A 20,961-nucleotide genomic window follows, 5' to 3' on the forward strand; every position below is an offset into this window, starting at 1 on the left:
GAACCTCTAAAGCGCGAAGCTGAATCATCGCATTGAGTGCTCAATGAGTAATCTGAACGGGGGGCGAGTTGATTTGCCACCTTGGAACCCGACTGGAACCGAGGGGCAACCTACAAGGCCCATTGCAGCCGAGTATGGGGCTACTACCTTCATTGGAGTTACTAACACGGGAACTTCGGGTAGAGGCGCTGCAAGGGGTATCGACCAACCAGGACTGAGAGCTAGAGGTCTTGGACGGTATGAACGCTACATAGATGTTGAAGGACTTGTTCTTGAAATTGAGCAGAAAATGGAGGTCATGGGACAGATACAAGATCAGCTTGCCACCATGAACCAAGGGCGGGCTACCGCCCAAGAGGCCATTAAACAGACTTTCGAAAAGCAAAGGAGGAATTTCCAAGAATTGATGGATCGGAATGTCCGGGAGGTGCAGGCCCGTCAGGAACACATGGAACACCGAACCAAGGTGGTTATTGAATCCATCCGCAATTATATGCAATAGCAGCAGACTCAGGGTACAGGGACTGCAGCTGGAACTACTGTTCACAATCAATAACGTCCTCCTGTATTTGGTTTCAGTGATGGAGTCATGAATGGACCAGAGGCTCGACCTCAAAATGGGAATCAGGGTTTGACCAGGAGTCACTGATCTGGTCGGGGTGCCCAAGCCAACAATAGCTGGCATCTCTTACCAGCTGACGAACATGTCCTTCCAGAGTGCTACATAGGACAGGAAAAAGTAGGAAACTTTTAGCGACATCTCAAGGAAGTGGTCGTGACAGAAATCCTGGTGTTGCGGGACAGGATGGAAACCCACGAGGACCAGTGCCGAATAAGAGTGGTAAACCCCGAAATAACCAGCAATAGCCTGACTGGTATAGACAACACATAGAGTACCGACTAAGATCCAGAGGGGACGATTGCGTACAGATCCCACTATGCCGATGGATATGATCATGAGGAGACAGCAACCTAAGTCCGCCAATAGAATAATCAGGATTAGATGGGTAACCAGCTCGACGAACCATTTGTCCCACAAGGGCAGGATGTCTCGATCAACCAGCCACCCCAGAGTGGAGGGTTTTAGGGAGTACCTCCGGTACATGGCCGAGAAGATAGCCAAAATGTTGGGGGAAGGCCTCGGTCAAACTTTGTATTCAACAGAATATGCCCTATGGAAGGTAAAGACTTACGAGATGCTCTCAATCGCAGCAAGGAAAACTGGGAATCGAATAACATATCTCCACCTAAGCTTGTTCGGGACCTGAGAATGGATGAGGTCCGCAATGCAACGCAGCCCCATGCAGCTGCAGAACCAAACATCCAGGCCCAGTTGTATCTGTTAACATGATTGGTAAGAGACCTGACAACTCCCAAGTTGATAGATATTGAAATGGACAGGCAAGAGGTTCCCCGTTTTCAGAACGTATTAACCAGCTGCGCATACCTGTCAAATTCAAGATGCCAACATGGAAGATGCACACTGGGTGGGAAGACCCAGTGTCCCACGTTCACAACTTTGAGCTGCAAACTAATCTCCAGGGGGTTCGGGATGATGCTAGGTACAGGATCTTCCCTACCACCCTATCAGAAATCGCCCAGCAGTGCTTCTTTAAGCTGCAGCCAGGGTCAATTACATCATGGGATGGATTTGTATGCATATTATATTCCCAATTTTCTTTGGCAATGCTCCTTCCAGCCTAGTTGAATGATCTGGTGAACATACAACAAATGGATAATTAACCTTTAAAGGACTACATTCAACATTTTATGCACGAGGCCACCAGGGTGAAATCCCTGAGCGATGATGGTAAATTGATAGCCATCAACTCAGGAATCAAAGTAAAAAGCCTGTTTTGGAGCAGCTTGAAGAGAAAGTCTACGCGTACCACCCAGGAATTCCTTGATTGGGCAGAAGAATTTATTAAGCTTGAGGAAGCTGAACGAAAGATAGATAATCTAACTCAAGTAGCTACTGGGTAGGGAAAAACAAAAGCTGGGAATACCACTAACACAGTAGGAGAAAGTAAAAATGGGTCCAAAATGTTAAACGTGGTAATAGGGCTTGAAATATAGTAATCAGAATGACAATAACAAGCCTAAAACTACCGAGCAGCCCAAACCATGAGAATATGTTCCTAAGTTTACTACTTACTCCATTCTATTGGATCCCCGTGCAGATGTTTTCAATGCTACCCAGACGGTCGTACTGTATAGAAGACCTCCACCAATGAGGTTAACAGACGGGATATGACTAAATTACGCCAGTTTCACAATGACTATGGTCATGAAACCAATGAATGTAACCACCTAAAGGAAGAGATAGAATTCCTCATTCCAAAGAACAATGCTCATCTGAAGAGGTGTGTATGGCCGACTGCCGACCAACATCCTCAGCAACGGTCCTCGCAACAGTATCAATGTAATCAACCTCTTACCACCACCAGTCGTTGGTCGGCTAGATATGATCTGTGGAGGATAACATTTGGCCAGTAATACTGGCAAGGCACAAGAAAAATATGCTCGTTCCCTTAGATATGAGCAGAATGATGATGTACTGGCTGTCCAGGAGCGTACTCCCAAACAACCTTGCTATGAGTGTAAGCCCATCATATTCAACGAGGAAGACACTAGTCATGTGCGTCATCCACATAACGATCCTTTGGTTGTGGGCTCTAGATTTCCAACATGATTGTGGCTTGAACAATGATCGACCATGGGTCATCCGCCAACATCCTTTTCGAGAATGCCCTAGAGCAAATGAATTTGAGCATGAAACATCTAGAGCCATGCGAACAGCTACTGTATGGGTTCACAGGAAGCGGCATGGCCCCAGTAGGAAGCATAATGCTGCCTCTAACGATTGGGGAAACACCTAAGAGCAACACTGTCATGTCCTTGTCCATTAGAATCGACATCCCTCCTCCATATAATGCCATGATAGGCCGACCAACCCTGTATGACCTCCGAGCAGTAACTTTAATCTTCCATTTTCTCATCAAGTTTCCAACTCGGGTAGGTATCAGGTGTCTTAAAGGGAATCAATTGGTGGCCAGGGAGTGTTATAATTCATCAGTGAAAAAGGCAGGAAAGGCAGTCTGTACCGCACAGCCTACAGGTCCTAGTAACCAAAAATAGGATGCAACCCAAAGCGGGGGGGAGACATAGACCCCCCATTTTGGGGATATTGACACAAGGGTAGGGCCAGCTGAAGAATTAGAAGAAGTCCCACTTGACCCAGAGCACCTGACCAAGGTTGTCAAGGTAGGGAAAGGGTTGTTCAGGGACATAAGATCTCCTTTGATCCAGTTCCTTCGTGACAACCAAGACGTATTTCCCTGGTCTCATCATGATATGGTTGGGATCTGCCCAACTATTATAAGCCACATCCTTAATATCAATACATGCCACTTTAAGCTCGTATAATAGAAAAGGAGGTTACTTGATCAAACAAGGGCTAAGGCATTGAAGGAGGAGGTCGAGAAGCTTCGGAATAACAATTTCATTAAGGAGGCTTTCTACCCAGTATGGGTATTCAATCCTGTGTTGGTATCAAAGCCCAATGACAAATGGATGGTGTGCATAGACTTCACGGATTTGAATAAAGCATGCCCAAAAGACTGCTTCCTACTTCCAAGAATTGACCAGGTGGTGGACGCTACAGTCAGCAACAAAATTTTAATATTAATGGATGCTTACTCAGGGTATAACCAGATAAACATTCATCCACCCGACCAGGAGCATACCAGTTTTTGCACAGACGTGGGGCTATACTACTATAGAGTTCTACCATTCGGACTGAAAAATGTTGGAGCCACATATCAACGGATGGTAAACTGTATGTTCAGAGTTCTAATTGGAAATAACATGGATGTCTACGTTGATGATATATTGGTGAAGTCCAAAAAGGCTAGGGGGCACATTGGCGACTTGGAGGAATGTTTCAACATTCTGAGGCAGTACATAATGAAATTGAACCCCTTGAAATGCTCCTTTGGTGTGGGTTCGGGTAAATTTTTGGGGTTTATAGTGAACTCCATGGGAATTGAAGTAAACCTCGAGAAAATAAAAGCACTGCTGGACATGCACTCACCAGCCAGGATCAAAGACGTGCAAAACCTGACAAGGTGTATAGTAGCAATGAGCAGGTTTGTATCCAAATCTACTGATAAGTGCATTCCGGTATTTAATATCCTCAGGGGTACCAAGAAATTCGAATGGACTGAGGAGTGTGAACGAGCCTTCCAAGCTATAAAATAGCAGCTGGCACAACCCCCGATCCTTTCAAAACCCCTGGAAGGTGAAGAACTGTGCATATACCTGGTAGTAGCAAAATCTCTCTCAGTGTAGTCCTAGTCAGAGAGGAAAATAGAGTCCAACACCTAGTCTACTATGTTAGTAAAAGGATGATCGAGGCAGAGAGCAGATACCCTTTAATTGAAAAATTGACTTACTGCCTACTCCTGTCTTCCAGAAAACTTTGTCCATACTTCCAAGCTCATCCCATCAAGGTCCTTACCGACCAACCATTGCGCTAAGTCCTGCAAAAGTCGGACACCTCTGGTCGGCTACTGAAATGTTCTATAGTGCTCGGGCAATATGAGATCACCTACCAGCCTTGAACAACAATTAAAGGCCAGGCTCTAGCAGACTTTGTAGCTGAGTGTACAAGAGTACTAGAAATAGACGAGGAAATGGATGAGCAACCATCAGAATCTGGACCACCGCACAGTACAGGTGTTGAGTAGAACACTGAAAAACTAGAGTATAGTACTATCCATTCCGAGAATGAAGCATAAGTCTGGAAGCTGCATGTCGACAACTCATCTACCGAACAGTTTTCCGGGGCCGAACTTACACTAATAACGCCTGAAAGGCAATGCATCCATTGTGCACGTTGTTTTGGGTTTAATGCATCTAATAACAAAGTGAAGTACAAAGCATTAATCGTGGGCCTAAAGTTAGCAAAAGAAGTGAAGGATGAATTCTTGGATATATATAGTGATCCGTAGCTTGTTGTCAATCAAGTCCTCAATAAGTTCACTGCTCGAGGAGAAAAAATGATGGCCTATCTTAGTAAGATCAATGACCTGCTTGCTCAGTTCAAGAAATACACCATCCAACAGATACCAAGAGAACAAAAGGCCACAGTAGATGCACTGGCCAGACTAGCCAGCAGTACTATGGTAGACAAGGTCAACTTGGTTCTTATTGAGTACCTGGCCGAACCCAGTATCAACCTGCCAGAATGAGTCCTTCTAATAGACAACACTCCAACCTGGATGACCACAATTGTAGCCTATCCAGTGAACGGAACCCTACGAACCAACTGTAATGAGTCTAGAAAACTGATGAGGAAAGCTGCTCGGTACCTAATCCTGGACGGGGTTATGTACAGAAGGGGATTTTCCATGCCATTGCTGAGATATGTCAACCAAACAGAATCAAGATGGCTGTTGGAGGAGGCACATGAGGTTTCTGTCAAAATCATGTTGGGGGCAAAGTTTGTCTAAGAATATTTTAAGGCAAGACTACTACTGGCCAACTATGAATGAAGATGCTTATGCATATGTTCGAAGAAGTGAAAAGTGTCAAAGATTGGCTAATATACCCCGAGTAGCCCCAAATGAGCTTACTCAAATTCAATTTCCATGGCCCTTCGACATTTAAGGAATTGGCTTAGTGGTCGGTTACCAAAGGGAAAGGGGGGAATACAGTATGCAGTAGTGGCAGTTGATTACTTCACCAAGTGGTTGGAAGCCGAGCCACTGGCAACCATCACTTCCAAAAAAAATATTGGACTTTGTGGTGAAAAATATAATCTATAGGTTTGGTCTACCCTAGAAGATAGTGTCTGACAATGGCACCCAGTTTCACAGCCAACTATTCACTGATTTCTATGCCAAGCATGGCATCACAAAAAGCTTTTCAGTAGTCTCGTACCCTCAAGCAAATGGGCAGGTAGAAGCAGTTAACGAGACTCTCAAAGACACTATGATGAAGCGTCTGGAAAAGGCTAAACGAAACTGACCTGAGAGATTACCTGAAGTACTCTAGTCATACAGGACTACCAAGCGAACAACCACTGGTGATACCCCATTTGCACTCACATATGGGTATGAAGTAATACTGCCAATTGAGGTGACTCCCACATCTCACCGGCATGCAGCATACAACCAAGATCATAACCACCAGCTGCTAGTCGAATCCTTAAACCAGATTGAAGAAATATGTGAAAGGTCCAACATACGCCTGGCTACCCACCAGCAAAAGGTTGCCTGGTACTTCAATTCCAGAGTTAAGGAACGAAAGTTTGACGTGGGAGATCTAGTCCTGTGAAGAATATTCCCAGAAAATTGAGATGCCTCGGCAGAAGTACTAGGTCCAAGCTGGGAGGGTCCTTACCATGTTACAATGATAGTACCGTCCGCACGTACAAGCTAGCACGGTACGATGAAGATCTCCAATTAGTACCTGTCCCTCGTTACTGGAATGGGGAACACCTGAGGAAGAACTACCAACAAAGATCTATTTAAAATGATCGTTGACTGGACGGTACAGGCACAAACTATTCATACCACCAACTAGCTGAAGTTAGCTATATTAATTATGCACAGGCACGATTTTCCCACTTATTGTAACAGTTAATATATATGAATTTAAGCTACAAGTGTAGCAACACATCTTCTATGGTTAATTTTTAATCAATAAGACACGATTTTTGTCCATTTTTACAAGCCTTACTTTACAATGACTAGCTTTCTAACTAGTGCATATGTCACGGATTCTCAGCAGTGTATGAAACTTTATAGGTTTTGGCAAACCCAAGTGATATCGAGCAGGTTATTACGAGAAAATCTAGTCGGTTTGCAAGTGACCAAGAGGATAACCCACGAGTTATGAATCGTACTTGATCACTTGGGGGGCACCATAGTCATACATGGACAAACAGAGGAAAAAACACGTAATTAAAAGGACTTAGAGACATTAATTTTATTAATGTTAGAGTGCTTGCACGTTGCTCAGTATGTACTGAGCAACAAAAACAGCCATAAAACAATTTTTGTAGACAGGGTTGAACAGTTTCGAAACAATCCAGACGTCCTGCTGAAGATCTTTCCGACTTCGAAACTTTTATTTTTCTGAATCTCCAACTTTTGCCTAGGTAATCTTCCAATCTTTCAAACTTTTCGTGATGCCATGCATGTAGTTACTGTATTTTGTGATTTCCTGCGTTCTTGATTATAAATTTATGAGGGTTTTGTACAAACCATCTGATGCTTGGTAAGAGAGTGTATTTCTGCTTTATATAAGTTAGGAGCTAGTTCGATAGTAAGGATCATAGGTTTAGGGCATAAGATCGACGTAAAAATTTGATCTTTAAGCTAGCTGAAAAAACTAGGTTTTTTCCCGCCCTTTAGGAGTTGAAAAAGTTTCCTTTCAGAAAATGTTTTATTTCCTTTTTGATCCGTTTTTCAAACTGCTAGCACCAAACTTGGTGTATGGGTAGGATGCTACTGGTCAATAGACGCGAGCAATGTTATCCCAATCTCCCACGTAACTCCCCAGGCCATGTGTCTTATCTCCTCCTTTGTCTGTTTGCAGTTCATATGCAAGACCCTTGGGGAGGAGAAAGACCCATTGAAGACGACCTCCTAGCTCAGCTGCTTGAAGGCAAAGAAAACCTCTCTACTCTGATACCAGATATCCCTTTCTCTCGCCTTAGCTCAAACACTTCTCCAGTTCCAATCCAAAGAATGGATCGAACAAAAACTAAAGCTCAAAAAAGGAAAATCCCTAACTCCTCAGGCCAGCCTACTGCTGATGCCCCATCGACCAGTGGTTGAGGCGAAAATGTTCTTGATGCCAATGTACAAAGGCATGCCCGTCCTCGACATGCTGCTCAGCCGGATGTCGAGTGGCATGTAGTTCCCCAGAGTAGAGTGACGATCAGGATGATCGCCAACTTCTTAAATAAGTATAAACTGACATGGGTGACCCTGGTTAAACCTTCCCTCGACCAGAGGGCCAACCTGCCAGGCGGGGCCTACAGCGCCTGGTCGCGATTTCATATTGAGGCAGGTGCCACTTTGCCTCTCCACTCATTCTTTCAGGGGGTGGCAAATTACTTTGGAGTTTCCCCCTTCCAAATTACTCCAAATGGATATAGAACGCTGGCCTCACTCTATATCCTTTACAAACTCAAAAAATGGCCAGAGCCCACTCCCCACGAGGTCAACATTCTTTTTGACCTTAAGTCCAACCCTAACCAAGAAGGCACGGGGTTCTTCCACTTTTGTCATCAAGAAACCGGACGCACTTTCTTTTTCGACACTACTCACATCTCCAATGTGGGGAGTTATCACCAGGAATACTTCCTTACTCCTGACTTGGCCGCAGACAACTTGGCCTTCACCCGAGGAGGTAAAAATTCTTACGTCACTAGCTTCTTTGCTTAGTGTTTTTCTGCCACAATGTCTTGATATTTCATTGTGTTCCAGGCCCATGGTTACGTCCAATCCCAACTCCAGGGATGGAGTCAAGGGCGACACTCTTAGCCAGCATGATGAATGCTGATAAGAGTGAAAAATTTAGTTACTGAGGCCAACCTTAGGTTGGCCGGTCTCTAGAATCTCCAACCAGCGACGAGCGAACCTTCGGCGGAAAATGCCCAAGCCGAAGTGGAACCCGAGCAGCAACCCCAAGCGTCTCCTCCGCGGAGGAGACCAACTGGGGTTACGATCAGGGAACCTGCCGCTCCTCGTCGAGCAGAGAAACCCTTGGCCCCCAAGGGCAAAGGAAAACAAAAGGTTGCCGAGCCTACTGATCTTTCTGACGACTCGTTGGATGAAAACGATATAATAATCTCGCTTTTAAATCATTTGCCAATTCCCTCTCATCTATTTGATGGGGATGGCAACTTTAAGAATGCTCCCTCCTTAAATTCAAATTTCTTCCAGGAACTAGGTAGTTCAGTAAATAATGTAACGACCAGAAGTTGTAGCATGGGTACTTTACTTGTAATTCTTTTACTTTTATTCTTTTATCCTGCATGACCATTTAGTCTTACTGTTTGCGTTGCTTCCTTTTGTGCAAGTATGGACTCTGAGGACGTTTTTGAGCATTACCAAGCTGCCGCTGCCTCTTCTGTCCCGAAGAAGGATAGCAAGAGAGCTCGAGGGGAAAGCAGCAAGACTCCCTCAAAGAAGGCTCGAACAGACGATGTTCCAGCCACTGCCCCCTCGAAGGAGAACTCACCACCTCCACCCTCCTCCGGGCAGACGACTCCCACTCCTGCTGATCCACAGCCTTCTTCCAAGGCTCCTAATAGGGAGGCATTGAACACCTCACCCGAAGGCTCACTGCCCAGCTTCGTGATCAGCTCAGCCAGGGAGAGGATATATAAGCTTTCGAAGCACAGATGCAGCTAGGCAGCCATTATTGAAACTGCCTCTATGGAGGCTGATCAGGTCGTCAACAGAGGGCTGAACGAGATAGTTAGCGTAAGTTATCTCCTATTTACTTTATCATTTATTTATGATTTCTTGTTCTTACTTTATCTTATTCTCTGTCTTCAGGGGCTGCTAACTTTAACTGCTGGCTGGCGCCGTGTTGGGGCGTTGGTTTCTCGGGGACAGAACTTTGACTCCAGGCTTGCTGAGACTAAGCAAGCATTTGAGGCTGACTACAACAAGTTGCTCGAGGAGAATAAGGAGCTATCCAAAAAGAACGAAAAAATGTGCGAGGACAAAGCTACTCTCACCAAGGAGCTTCTGGACGCCCAAGATGCCTTTAAGAAAGCCAACGAATCCCGGGAAAAATTCAGGGAAAGTGCCAGGCTCAACACTCAAGCATGTGCTCAGCTTGAGCTTGATCTGATCGCCAGTAGGTAGGAGATGGGGGAGCTTGAAAAACAAGTGCAGGAGCTTGAGGAGGCCGGGGCCAAGAATTTGAAGAAGTACAAGGAGGCCACTCACCTTTGCTTCTATGAATTCTGTAAGCACAACTGGGAGGCTAACTTCAACTACTTATTCGAGCGTTTGAAGAGGACTCTGATGGCGCAGTGTGCCATCCGGCTGGAAGAAGAAGAAAAGGCCAAAGTGCCTGCCTCTCCAGAGATCTCCCTAGCAGGGGGGATTGATGGTGCTGATGCTGAAGTTGGTCCTTCGGCTGACCAAGGCACTCCTCCCAACCCTCAAGACCCTCTTGCTCCTTAAGAATTTTTCTTTTTATTTCGTTTTCATGGCCCATGGGTCCCGTTGTAAAGACAATTTGTTTTTATTGCTGCAAGGGCAGCTTTTTACTTTTAATTAAATAATTACATCCGAGCAGTACAGCTCGCGGTGTAAAAGAATGCTTTTTGATATTATAATATTTCTGTCTATTATAACATCTGTTTGCATGACCGAACTTAGCATAGTACTTTGGCTTGATTTAACAAAATATAAAATTTGAAAAATACTCTAAGTACCGTAGCATGCTTTCACTCATTTTGTTCATGTGTTTACATACCTCTTGGTATGCTTTGCTATCGATGTACCTTATATGCCCCCCAAGTGATCGAGAAGCTTTAGGTCCTTGGTCACTTGCCTTGACCATGACCTGTGCGAACATTACTGCTCGGTAGGAAATGCAACACTTATAATACAGTAAAACAACACAAGTAACGAACAAATACTTGTAAAAATAAATTTACAAAGGTTGGCAAGAATGACTGGCTGCGCACAGTCCCTTATAATTCTAGTATTAAAAAATGGACTAAACATGTCTTTACGAGTGATCTTAAAAAGATCTTACACTTATAAGTGATTAGCCATACAATGTGGCTAACCCTTTTTCACAACTTGTAAAAAGTAAAAATTAATACAAGCCAATCCTTTAAAAAGGACTGTTTATTGGTAATACTTGCGCAGGTGTTCTCCGTTCTAATAGCGTGGAACAAGATCTCCATTTAAGCGTGCAAGTTTGTAGGTGCCTAGATGCAGGACTTCCTCAATCTGGTAAGGTCCTTCCCAGTTTGGTCCGAGTACTCCAGCAGTTGGGTCGCGGGTGTTCAAGAAAACTCGTCGAAGTACTAGATCTCTGACGTTGAACTTTCTTTCTTTCACCTTTAAGTTAAAATACCGGGCGACTTTTTGCTGGTACGCAGCTACTCGGAGTTGGGGTTTTTCCCGTTTCTATTCAAGTGAGTCTAGGGACTCCATCATCAGTTGGCTATTCTGGTCCTGGTCGTATGTAATTCATCGGTGTGAGGGGGGATCTAACTCGACGGGCAACATAGCTTCATACTCGTACGCTAAGGAAAACGGGGTATGACCTTTCGCTATTCGATGAGAAGTTCTATACGACCAGAGTACTTCAGGCAGCTGTTCTGGCCATGCTCCTTTAGCGCCTTCAAGTCTTTTCTTCAGGGTATCTTTAAGTGTTTTATTCACTGCTTCAACTTGCTCATTTGCTTGTGGGTGTGCGACTGAAGAAAAGCTTTTGACGATTCCATGCCTTTCGCAGAAGTCTGTGAATAAGTCGCTGTCAAACTAGGTGCCGTTGTCTGAGACAATTTTTCAAGGCAAACCATATCGGCAAACAATGTTCTTGATGACAAAGTCAAGAACTTTCTTGGTCGTTATGGTAGCGAGCGGCTCAGCTTCGGCCCATTTGGTGAAGTAGTCGACTGCTGCGACTGCATATTTTACTCCACCCTTTCCCATTGGCAGGGATCCAATCAAGTCTATACCCCATACTGCGAAAGGCCAAGGACTCTGCATCTGCTTTAACTTGTTGGGAGCTGCGCGTGGGATCTTGGAAAATCTTTGACACTTATCGCATTTTCACACAAACTCCATTGAATCTTTGTTCATAGTTGGCCAGAAATAACCCTGCCTCAGAATCTTTTTTGACAAGCTTTGCCCCCCAGCGTGATCCCCACAGAAGCCTTCATGTACTTCCCTCATGAGCTCTTTAGCCTTTTCCGGTGTAATGCATCTAAGCAGTGGCATGGAGTATCCTCTTCGATAAAGGACACAATCGACCAGTATATACCTAGCAGCCTATCTTTGAAGAGTTCTGGCTTTGTTTCTATCTGCTGGTAGTACTCCATTTGTGAGATACTCCAAGTATGGTGCAATCCATGTATCCTCCATCCGGATTTCCATATTAATTTCATCTGCTCGTATGCTAGGTTCGCATAATCTCTCTACTGGCACTATATTCAAAGTGTCAGCGTCTTTCGCACTTGCGAGTTTGGCTAAGGCATCTGCGTTTGAATTATGATCTCGGGGAATTTTCTAGAGGGTATACTTCTCGAATTGCGCCAACATATCTCTAATTTTGTTTAAGTAGGCCACCATTTTGAGGCCCCGTGCTTGATACTCCCCTAAGACTTGATTCACTACCAGCTGTGAATCACTATAGATATCAAGCACCTTTATATTCATGTTTGGCTAACCTTAGTCCTGCGAGGAGTGCTTCATATTCGGCCTCATTGTTCGAAGCGGTGAAATCGAACCTAATAGAGCAGTGAAATTGATGCCCTTTTGGCATTATCAATATCACTCATGCTCCTGCGTAAGATTCGTTGGACGATCCGTCTGTGAGTAACCTCCACGAATGAGCTTTGACTTGTGGCTCAGGCGCACTAGGTTCTTCGCACTGCTCGTCGTCTGGGAGCTCAGTGAATTCAGCGATAAGGTCAGCCAAGACTTATCCTTTTACTGCTGCTCGCGGTGAATATGTGATATCGAACTGCCCGAGTTCGACTGCCCATTTCAATAAGTGTCCAGCCGCCTCTGGCTTTTTTAGAACTTGCCGAAGGGGCTGGTCAGTTAAGACTATGATGGGATGGGCTTGGAAGTAAGGACGTAACTTCCTTGAGGCCAAAATCAAGCAATTGGCTAACCTTTCGATTGGAGGATACCTCAATTCAGCCCTAATTAACCTCTTGCTTACATAGTAAAACGCTTTTTGTACGTCTTCTTCTTCACGTACTAGTACCGCACTAGCAGCAAATTCGGTGATCGCTAGGTAAATGAAAATAGTTTCTCCGTCCATGGGTTTGGATAAAATAGGAGGTTGTTCCATGTGGGCCTTTAAGGCCTGGAAATCCTGCTCGCAATCTCCTGTCCATTCGAATTTCTTGTTGCCTCTAAGTAGATTGAAGAAAGGGACACATTTATCCGTCGACTTGGAAATGAATCTACTTAGTGCGGCAATTCTTCTAGTTAAACTTTTCACATCCTTGATTTTCATTGGCGATTTCATGTCGATCAGGGCTTTTATCTTGTCGGGGTTGGCCTCGATTCCTCTCGAATTAACAATAAACCCCAAAAATGTCCCTGATCCTACTCTGAAGGAACATTTGAGAGGATTTAACTTCATCTGATATTTGTTCAGAACGTTGAAACACTCTTGTAAATCCTTCACATATCCTTCTTCTTTTTTCGACTTTACCAGCATGTCATCCACATACACCTCCATGTTTACTCCGATCAACTCCTTAAACATGTGGTTGACCAGTCGCTGGTAAGTCGCACTAGCGTTTTTCAGTCCGAAGGGCATTACTTTATAACAGTATAACCCTGTATCGGTCTGAAAGCTAGTGTGATCCTCGTCAGGGGGATGCATACTGATCTGATTGTATCCTGAGTATGCATCCATGAAGGAGAGGATCTCATGTCCTGCAGTTGCATCGACCAACTGGTCGATCCTTGGGAGTGGGAAGCAATCCTTTGGGCAGGCTTTATTGAGGTCTATGAAATCCACACAGGTTTGCCATTTCCCGTTAGGCTTAGGAACCAGTACCGGGTTAGAGACCCACGATGGATAAAACGCCACCCTGATGAACCCATTCTCCTTCAGTCTCTCGACTTCCTCTTTTAATGCTTTCTATCTATCCTTATCGAGCAACCTTCTTTTCTGTTGCACGGGTGGAAAGCTCTTGTCAACGTTCAGGACATGGCTGATAACTACAGAATCTATCCCAGCCATATCTTTGTGTGACCAGGCAAAGACTTCCTGGTTCTTTTGCAAAAATTCCACCAGTGCATGCTTCCTGGTTGCTTCTAAGTTTTTTCCGACCTTCACAACTCTGGTCGGGTCTTTTTCGCCGAGTTGGACCTCTTCCAGGTCCTCGACGGGCCCAACACCTTCTTCAAAATCCCCAAAGCGAGGATCTAAATCCCTATCCTCACTTTGGGCAACACCCTATTTGGTGACTCCATCACCATATTGGGCTAGTGTATCAATAGCCATTTGCAACCTATCTGGGGGAATGATTTTCGACGTTCCTTTCTTCGCCTTTGTAACTGAGGTGTTGTAGCACTCCCTTGCCTCTCTCTGATTTCCCAACACGCGTCCTACCCCTGCATCTATCGGGAATTTCATGGCCAAGTGCCATACTGAGGTGACGGCCTGAAGATCAACTAGTATGGGCCTTCCAATAACAGCATTGTATGTCGAAGGACAATCGACTACTATAAAAGTAGCGAGTAATATCCTTGTAGCAGGCGCTGTATGTAACACCCCAAGTTGCTAATAAGGTTTAGGACCTTGATTAGTGTGCCTGGAGGGAAATAAGTGAATTAACATGATAATATATGAATTTGAATGAATATGTGATTAGAATGCATGTTTAGGTGGTATAAATATGCATGCGGGCCTCGTTTGTATGTTAGGGGTAAATTGGTAATTTTAGCCCGCTGAGGGCATAAATGTAATAATTAAATTATGTGATTGATACCACATGTGAGTGGTGGTATTATTGTGATGCACGTGTCGAGACGGTCCTAGGGAGCTAATTAGTTTAAAAGTCACAACGGGAATAAATACCCGGCTCGGGAGGAGCCTAGGGGTATTTTGGGAATTTTGTAAATTTGAGAATTAGTGGATAATGGTTACTAATGATTGAGTAACTTGAGTAACCATTAGTAACTGCTGAGAGTAACAAGTTGTGATGGGAAAATGGTAGAATTGTAATAGAGATGAGATGACAAAAGTGCCCTTGAGGTTTAGTTAGGAAATAATTTTTATGGAAGGGTAGAATGGTCATTTGGCTAAGGGTAGACAAGTTTCAGCTGAAGGAAAGATGGTTCACGTTCAACACTTTATTGTTTTGGTTTATGCTAAAATGAAGAAAAGGCTAGAAAGAAAGGGAAGCAAGAAGGAGGGTTGAAACTTGAGACCTAGGAGGAAATTCAAGAGGGATTGGAGACAACCAAGATCAAATTTAAGCTAGGACTACTCAGAGGTAAGGATTATGCTCTGTTTTTGCTTGAGCTTAAGGTTGATTTTCAGAGATTAAGTGTGGAAATTTAAAGATAGGATGGCTGGTTTTATTTGAAAATTCAGTTTGGATAATCAAAAGGAAGGTGACTTGAAGCTAGGATTGAGGAGAATTCAAGCTGAGTTCTTGACCGAGGTAAGAGTTTTAACATGTTTAAATTTTCGTACCTAATGTGGTTTAAGATTTTAGAGGCATGGTGTATAGTTTTCAAGCTCTGGGATATGTTCTAGAAGCCATGATTTAAGTTTCTGATATTTGAAACTCAAGTATGGATTATGAGTTTGATTGTGTAATTGAGCTTGTTTATGATGTTCATAGGTTGTTAAAGGGTTCATTTGGGTTTTTAAATTGATGTTGGGGTTTAGGTACTTATTTGGGTTTAATTGGAGCTGTTTTGGCTCGGGAAAAATGTAGGAGAAAACCCAGAAATCTGGGTTCACGTAGGGGTGTTGCTGCCCTGTTCTTTGGTGCCGCGGCGCAGGCTTGCATCAGGATCAGGGAATGCTTCTGGGCGCCGCGGCCCTTGATGGGAGTGCCGCGGCCCTAGGCTATTTTTGACAGTCAAATTTTGCATTTTTAGGGCTTTTTCCCGGGGGCTCGGGGGATGGTTCCAATACATTGTTTTAGGGAATTAGAGGTCCCGAGAGTACGGGATTGGTCCCGGGAAGTTGTTTTGGGAATGGTTAGTAGTAAAAGTGTTTTATATGTGTTGTGACTAGGATTTCGGAGAGGCTCGGGATAGAGGACCATACTTGTGACCTTGGTGCATTAGAAAGCTCGGGATACAGGTAAGAAAACTGTAGCACCCGTAGATCAGGGCATAGGCCCATAGTGTTGGTGCAGGGCACGACCCTAGATTGCATTATTGTTAGGGTGTAGCTTTGATTGAATTATTATATGCTTGAATGTTGTTTAAGTATGCTATATGTGTGGATATAGTAGAATGAACGGCGAAGGAGCCGAGAACGGCGAGGGGTCGAGAACGGCATTGGGGCCGGGAATATCACTTAGCACATGGAGTGCTTATGGTTAGGGTGAGACCCCAATGGGTACATGGGATATCCTTACGGTGTGAACCGAGAACCCAGGCTTTGGTAATGCTTCTAGGACGGCATGGCTGTATATGTGTTTGAATCTTATAGACTATCTGTTTATCTATGGATTATCTGACATAATGGTTATATGTTATGCGTATGTTATGTGCTGTATGAGTTTTCTTGCTGGGCTTCGGCTCACGGGTGCTCTGTGTTGCAGGTAAAGGCAAGGAGAAAGTCAACCAGCCATGAGTACGGAGAGCGTGGGGGCGGCGCGTACATGTTTGGCCTGCCCGACTGCTTTGGTTGGGGGCATTTTGGGAAATGGCTATACTAAACTATGTTTTTGATAATTAGTCATCTGTAAACCTATTTTGAATTGTAAATATTTTACAAACCTCATTTTGGGATCCCGAATGTTAAACTCTTGGAATTTTTAATGGAATGGAGTACTTTTAAATATTACGGCCTTGACTTTTTGTTTAATCACACTTTTGTTCTAAAAACCTCGCTTAGCGAGTTAATTGCACATTTTAAACTCACTTAGTAACGGCTCTAAGGTAGTAGGACGTTACAACTTGGTATCAGAGCGAGCCAAGGTTTATTGGTTCTGGAGATTTACCGAACATGTACGCACGCTTCCATTGAAAAGCTCGACTCGGGGTTGATTGGTAGGTTGATTAATATGCTTGAATATGTGTTTGAATGCCTTGCTTGCCTGCTTAGTTTATAAGGAGCATGATGAATGAAATGACATATGTATGATGCCAGGGCAAGGCCCGTTGGGTGCTATATGCTATCTGTATGTTATTTGGATTGTTGATCTTTGTTTGCTGTTGAGATTGAGAGGTGGAGTTGGATCTTGTTATCATGCCTGATGAGCGGTGTAACTAATTGCAGGCATATAGTCGTAATGCCTCGGCAATCATCTAGACTCCGCGGCAGTCGGACCGAGGATGACAATCAGGGTCAGGACCCTCCACCTGCCCCACAGATATTAGCCGAAATGGAGGCTAGACTACAAAGAACAGAGGAAGAACTTCGTCAGTTGAGGCAGCTGGCCCCTTCACAGGTCACTAGGTTGCCAATTCAGTAGAATGTAGCATCGGTGCCAGTTCAGCCTGTGGTTGAGAACAGGTGGGAACCTCTGTATGATAGATTCAGGAAGCAGCAACCTCCCACCTTCGAGGGTGGATCAGACCCACTGCGGGCCGAGTAGTGGATGAATATGATTTCCTTGATCTTAGATTTTATGAGGGTCGAGGGAAATGAAAGGGTAGCTTGTGCTAGCTACATGCTTAGAGAAGATGCCCGTATCTAGTGGGATGTGGTGAGTCAGCGGAGGAATATTGCAACTATGACTTGGGAAGAATTTAAGAGTATCTTTAATGAGAAATACTACAGCATAGCAGTTCGAGCTGCGAAGGTTGATGAGTTTATCAACCTGACCTAGAACAAGTTATCAGTTACTGAGTATGCCCTGAGATTTGACAGACTGGCAAAGTTTGCGCCAGACTTAGTGCCGACGGATGCGACTATGAGAGATAGATTTATACGGGGGTTGAATGTGATGATCGCCCGTGATGTGAATATTACGTTGATTCCAGAGACTACTACTTATGCTCAAGCAGTGGATAAGGCCCTTACTGCAGAGAGGGCTGAGGATCAGATGGAAGGACAGCACTATTAGGCGCGATGTCAGGAGGACGGTGCCTCCTTTTGTTGGGTCTAGTTGGGGCAGTGGCCCCAGCGAGCAGAAAAGAAGGGCTCCAGATTCATTTGTTCCTCCTAGTTCTGATAGGAGGGTACGAGGTTCTATTGGTGGCCGTCAGGGCGGAGGTGACAACTGGAGGAGTTTTCCAGTGTGTCCTCGGTGCAGGCGACGACATCAGGGTGAGTGCCAGATTAGGGCATGTTTTATCTGTGGGAGTGCCAACCATCTGAAGAAAGACTGCCCATAAGCTAAGAAAGAAGAGCCAAAGCAGGGAGACAGTCTCATTCCCACCAGGGTATTCGCTTTGACCCAGACTGAGGTGGAGGCTAGTCCCTCAGTTGTGACAGGTCAGATCTCTAGCATTGGTTCTTTGTATACTGCATTGATTGATTCGGGGGCTACCCACTCATTTGTATCTGCTAGGGTGATAGACCAGCTTTGTAGACCTAGTATTGTGTATGCTAGGGGTTTTCAGACTTTGTTACCAACAGGAGAACTGGTAGTCTCTAGGAGATGGGTTCAAGCATTACCAGTAGAGATAGATGGTAGAGAATTGTTTGTTGATCTGGTTGAATAAGACATGGATGATTTTGACATGATACTAGGGATGGATTGGTTAACGAGGTATGGAGCAACGATTGACTGTAAGCGGCGGATGGTGGCTTTTGAACCAGAAGGCGAGGTACCTTTTGTATTTGTGGGGACGGTGAATGGACTGCGAGTGCCTATGATCTCAGCACTGAAGGCTAGAGACCTGATGCAAGAAGGTTGCATAGGATTCCAAGCAAGTGTTGTGGATACCTCTAGAGTCGCTTCGGTGGGACCGAATGAGACTAGATTGGTCTGTGGGTTCCCAGACTTGTTTCCAGCAGACTTGCCAAGATTGCCGCCACAGCGAGAGATTGAGTTCGTCATAGAGTTGGCACCGGGGGTGGAGGCAGTTTCCAGGGCACCCTATAGAATGGCTCCGGCAGAGTTAAAAGAATTGAAGATTCAGTTGTAGGAGTTATTGGATTTGGGGTTCATCAGACCGAGCTTCTCCCCATGGGGTGCACCAGTGCTATTTGTTAAGAAGAAGAATGGGTCGCTTAGGATATGCATTGATTACAGAGAGTTGAACAAATTAACCATCAAGAATAAGTATCCACTGCCTAAGATCGATGATCTATTTGATCAGCTACAGGGGAGTACGGTGTTCTCAAAGATTGATCTCCGGTCAGGTTATCATCAGTTGAGGATTAAGGAGGAGGACATACCAAAGACTGCTTTTCGAACAAGGTGTGGACACTATGAATTTCTGGTTATGTCCTTTGGATTAACTAATGCCCCATCAGCTTTTATGGATATGATGAACAGGATTTTTAAGGACTATCTGGATAAGTTTGTGATTGTATTTATCGATGACATCCTGGTGTACTCCCAGTCAGAGACCGAGCATGAGCATCATCTGCGCCTGGTGTTGCAACGATTGAGGGAGCACAAGTTATATGCCAAGTTCAGTAAGTACGAGTTCTGGTTACCGCAGGCTACATTTCTGGGTCATATCGTTAGTAAGGAGGGGATACTGGTTGACCCAAGTAAGGTAGAGGCAGTGAGAGATTTTCCTAGACCGAGCAGTGTTCCTGAGGTCAGAAGTTTTCTTGGGTTGGCAGGGTACTACCGGTGATTTGTAGAGGGGTTATCCAGGATTGCTACTCCATTGACAGAGTTGACAAGAAAGAAGACTAAGTACGTGTGGACAGATCGGTGTGAGAATAGCTTCAAGGAATTGAAGCGGCGATTGATTACTGCACCAGTGTTGAGCCTGCCAACAGATAATGAGAAGTTCGTGGTTTACTGTGACGCCTCTAGACAGGGTTTGGGATGTGTGTTGATGCAAGCTGGGAAAGTGATAGCTTATGCATTAAGGCAACTAAAGGAGTATGAATAGAGATATCCCACGCATGATCTGGAGTTAGCTGCAGTGGTATTTGCACTTAAGGTTTGGAGACATTACCTATATGGTGAAAGGTACGAGATATATACAGATCATAAGAGTTTAAAGTATTTCTTTACTCAGAAAGATTTGAATATGCACCAAAGGCAGTGGCTAGAGTTGGTAAAGGATTATGATTGTGACATCCTATATCATCCTGGGAAGGCTAATGTGGTGGCTGATGCATTGAGCCGGAAGGGCCCAGGACAGTTGTTTAGTTCGAGGCAGATATCAGACAGACTAGCTGAGGAGATGGCCAGAGCAGGTATAGAGTTAGTGGTTGGTAGGTTAGCCAACATTACTCTTCAGTCAACGCTCCTTGAGAGGATTAAGGAAGCACAGGGAAGGGATCCCCAGTTAGTTGAACGTAGAGAGAATGTCCTAGCTGGAACAATTAAGGACTTCTCTGTCTCAGAGATGGGTCTACTAAAGTACAAGGGACGGATTTGTGTTCCGGTTGATCCAGATATTCGGTGAGAGATTCTAGATGAGTCTCATACCACTCCCTACTCTTTACACCCAGGTACTATGAAGATGTACCAAGACCTGAAAGTTTTGTACTAGTGGTCAGGCATGAAAAGGGATGTGGTGGACTATGTGGCTAGGTGCTTGACTTGTCAGCAGATCAAGGCTGAACATCAGAGGCCAGCAAGGTTATTGCAGCCTCTAGGGATTCCCGAGTGGAAATGGGAAGATATTACCATGGACTTTGTGGTTGGATTGCCGAAGACCGTGGGTCATCATGATTCAGTATGGGTGATTGTGGACAGGTATACTAAGTTTTCCCTTTTACCTGTGAGAACAACTTACACTGTGGAGTAGTATGCTGAGCTTTATGTGAAGGAAATTGTCCGACTTCATGGGGCTCCGAGGTCGATAGTATCCGACAGAGACCCCACCTTCACCTCCAAGTTTTGGGAGAGCCTGCAGAAGGCAATGTGCACATAGCTGCGGTTCAATA

Source organism: Humulus lupulus, chromosome 1 (assembly GCF_963169125.1).
Source record: "Humulus lupulus chromosome 1, drHumLupu1.1, whole genome shotgun sequence".
Taxonomy (NCBI): domain Eukaryota; kingdom Viridiplantae; phylum Streptophyta; class Magnoliopsida; order Rosales; family Cannabaceae; genus Humulus; species Humulus lupulus.